The sequence below is a fragment of the Aptenodytes forsteri genome, unplaced genomic scaffold (assembly GCF_000699145.1).
Source record: "Aptenodytes forsteri isolate BGI_AS27 unplaced genomic scaffold, ASM69914v1 Scaffold172, whole genome shotgun sequence".
NCBI classification, from domain to species: domain Eukaryota; kingdom Metazoa; phylum Chordata; class Aves; order Sphenisciformes; family Spheniscidae; genus Aptenodytes; species Aptenodytes forsteri.
The window spans coordinates 9,642,329-9,645,719 of NW_008795018.1; the positions used below are offsets into that span (position 1 = coordinate 9,642,329).

The following is a 3,391-nucleotide window of genomic DNA, read 5'->3' on the forward strand; positions in this document are numbered from 1 at the left end:
GAACTATACCCAAGCTACACTTCAAATCAAACTAGTTGTTTGCTCCAAAGAAGGAGACCAGGAATAAACTAACGTATTTGCAGTGTGGGAAATCAAGCAACCAAGATGAGGAGCAAGTCAGTAAGCCTGATTATTTGAAAGTGCCTATATGGAAGAATATTCACATTTCTCAAAAGCATCTCTTGTATTGTTTCCCTTTTTCCCCCTCATTCCAGGAAAGTTCTGCTGGTTTAAGACCATATGTCTAATTAATTGCATTTTATTAGCTAAGTATTGCTCAGACAGTGTTTCCTAATTTCTGAAGTTTCTGGATAACAGCTCAAGACAGTGCTGTGTAAGTGTTCTAATAAAGGCATCCTAGAACAGAATTCTTACATTAATTTCCTAAGACAATAATGATTTCCCAAACAGGAAGTTAGGAAGAGGCAAATCAGAAGCAACCTTGGTTGGTAAAAGAGAAAGCAAAGGGGGAGGAGAGCAGTAGAACCTCCCAAGCACCCTTCATCTATTTCCTCCTATTTCTCTGCAACTCTCACGTTCTGACTTGCCCAGTCTACAGCATTTAGACACCATGTTGGAAGGGTAAATTAGAAGCATGCAAGGAAAAGGTAAGGAATAATAAATATTCTCTAGCAGGCACTGTCATTTCTCTCCTCTAGAGATGGGTGTTTGCCACTGGGAAAAACTGATCGTGTGTCTATCGGTGCTCTTTCCTTCCTACTATTTCTGACCCCAGAATTCTGTTAGAAGTTTATAAACTAATTTTATGCTTTTTTTCTCATACTTTAGAAGAGCAGTTCAGCTGAATTTTAGCTGTTGGGTTTCCTGCTTGAACAAAATACATGTATTGAACAACTATAGGAAAAAACCTGCAGAACAGAACAGTTACAGTAAGTACACGCATATTTACTTCTAGGCTGGAATATTTTATGAAGACCTGATACCATTTCTTTTTTCTTGAGTCATTAATTTTACGTATAAGATGATCTATAATTTACTAAAATAAACTCTTCCGAATCTGTTAAACATCTGCACATGAAAAGTGGTTGTTATGAGATTAGAGTGAAATAATCCCAAGGAATATGTCCTCAGATAAATTATTTTGCAGAAATAATGTGATAGAGTTGTTCCATGTTGGAAAAGGACATCTTTAAAGTATTTCAGTTGGCCAGAATCATTAACTAGCCAGTAACATGAAACATAGAAACACTGCATCAAGTCTGGGAAATGAAAGTATCCCATTCTGCAGCTTTATCTCGTTAGTGAGGGTCCAAACACTGAAACGTGGACTAACTGTTCTAAGGACATAAACGTTTGCTTTGTTTGGAGTACATGTTAGGAGTAAATTGTACCTCTATTAGAAAATTGTACCTCTATTAGAAAGTATGAGTTTGGCGGGAATTAGAATCATACTTTTACATTGCTGGGTTGAACACTGTCTCTAAGCAGAAGTGCTTTAGTTTCAGTTTCTTTTCCCAGCTTTTACATACCTGGGTGGAGTTACTGGGGAATACGATAGCTACTTCAGTCACAGAATAAAAACATTGAGCTTCTTTCCCCCTGCACCCTCAATTTTTGACAATATGTGCTTACCATCGTGGCATTTTAAAGAACGAGAAACTAGTTTTTCTTTTTCTGTGAGCAAAAGGGAGGGTCTGTTAAGAGAAAATGCAACTGCAGGCTTCTGTAGCCTGCAGCCCCACTTTTTTCTCTGCTCTCACGGTTGATTTGTTAAACCAGGAGGCAGCTTGGCCAAAGGTAGGACAGCTGTTTTCCCGCACTAGCTATATGAAATCTTTACTATTGCTTCTCATTAAAGTTTACAGTTTAGGAAATCAAATAACAGGTTGAGGAAACCATGTCACTAGGGTGGCTTAGGTAACCAAGTGTTTCTTTCAGAAAACAAAATTTCACTGAAAAAAATCTAAGAAGTCATTTTGTCTCAGGAACACTCAGCTACGAATAAGAAAAGGTGCATGGAGGAGACCATTACCACTAATGCAACAACTGGGTGCAATTCCATAAAGTTAAAATTTCAGATGGATGAATATAATTCTCCCAAAGGAAGTGAGAAGATAAAGTAAAATTAGACACTATTAAGGGCAATTATTTTATTATGTTTCTTTAAAGTTTTTGCAAAAGGTCCACATTTACTAAGACCGAGTGGATTGTAAGATGCTCTTCTTCCTATCACTTATCTCCACAAATGCTACTGAACTACTTGCTTTTGTTTAATTTGAGAAACCTTAGTGAACACAAAAGGTACTGAAAAGGTAGTCCGGAAAAGATTTTCTTTTCATTTGCAATAGCAACAGCTAAGTAATCACAGCAGTATCTTTCCACCCCAATGTCTTTTTGCAGTGTTATTCAAGTAAATTCTGTACCTAACCACATCTAAGCGTAAAAAAAAGGTTGGATTTCTGTGTGTGGTTGATTTTTCTTCTTCATCAAACTGGGAACTTAATGAGAACCATTTATGACATGTACACAACATGATGGGTGAACAATTGGCTGAAGGGTTGGACTCAAAACATTGTAGTAAATGGAGTAACATCTGGCTGGCCAGTCACTAGTGGTGTTCTCCAAGGCTCAATTTTAGGGCCAGTTCTCTTCAATGTTTTTTATCAATGACCTGGACACAGGAGTTGAGTGCACACTAAGCAAGTTTGCCAATGATACTAAATTAAGAGGAGCCATTGATTGAGAGGCCTTACAGAGAGATCTTGATAGATTAGAGTGCTGGGCAGTCACCAACCATATGAAATTTAATGAGGACAAATGCCGATTCTGCACCTGGGACAGTGTAATCCTGGATGTACATATAGATTGGAGGACAAGAGGCTGGAGTGCAGCCCTGCAGAACGGGATCTGGGGGTTTTGGTTGATGCTAAGCACAATAAGAGTCAACAATGTGCCCTGGTGGCCAAAAGGGCCAACTGTATCCTGGTCACCAACCATATGAAATTTAATGAGGACAAATGCCGATTCTGCACCTGGGACAGTGTAATCCTGGATGTACATATAGATTGGAGGACAAGAGGCTGGAGTGCAGCCCTGCAGAACGGGATCTGGGGGTTTTGGTTGATGCTAAGCACAATAAGAGTCAACAATGTGCCCTGGTGGCCAAAAGGGCCAACTGTATCCTGGGGTGCATTAGGCACAGTATAGAGAACTGGTCAAAAGAAGTGATTGTCCCACTATACTCAGCATTGGTGTGGCCTCATCTCGAGTACTGGGTGCAGTTTTGGGCTCCACAATATAAGGATATAAAATTCTAATTCTAATTATTCTAATTGATAATATTAATATATTAATAATATATTATGAAGACCTTACAATATACATTATATATATACATAATATATAATATATTAATATAATTAATATAATA

General features: G+C 38.1%; 1 protein-coding gene across 1 annotated transcript in view; it reads left to right on the plus strand.

The window, feature by feature from the left end:
* The first annotated feature begins 485 nt into the window (after positions 1 to 485).
* Positions 486 to 3,391, plus strand: part of LOC103895922 (sterile alpha motif domain-containing protein 9-like) — a 9,230-nt gene continuing 6,324 nt past the window's right edge. Inside the window, exons 1-2 of the mRNA XM_009275662.1 lie at positions 486 to 608; positions 790 to 890. The gene's annotated coding sequence lies outside the window, so the exon portion shown is untranslated. The remainder of the gene's footprint in view (positions 609 to 789; positions 891 to 3,391) is intronic.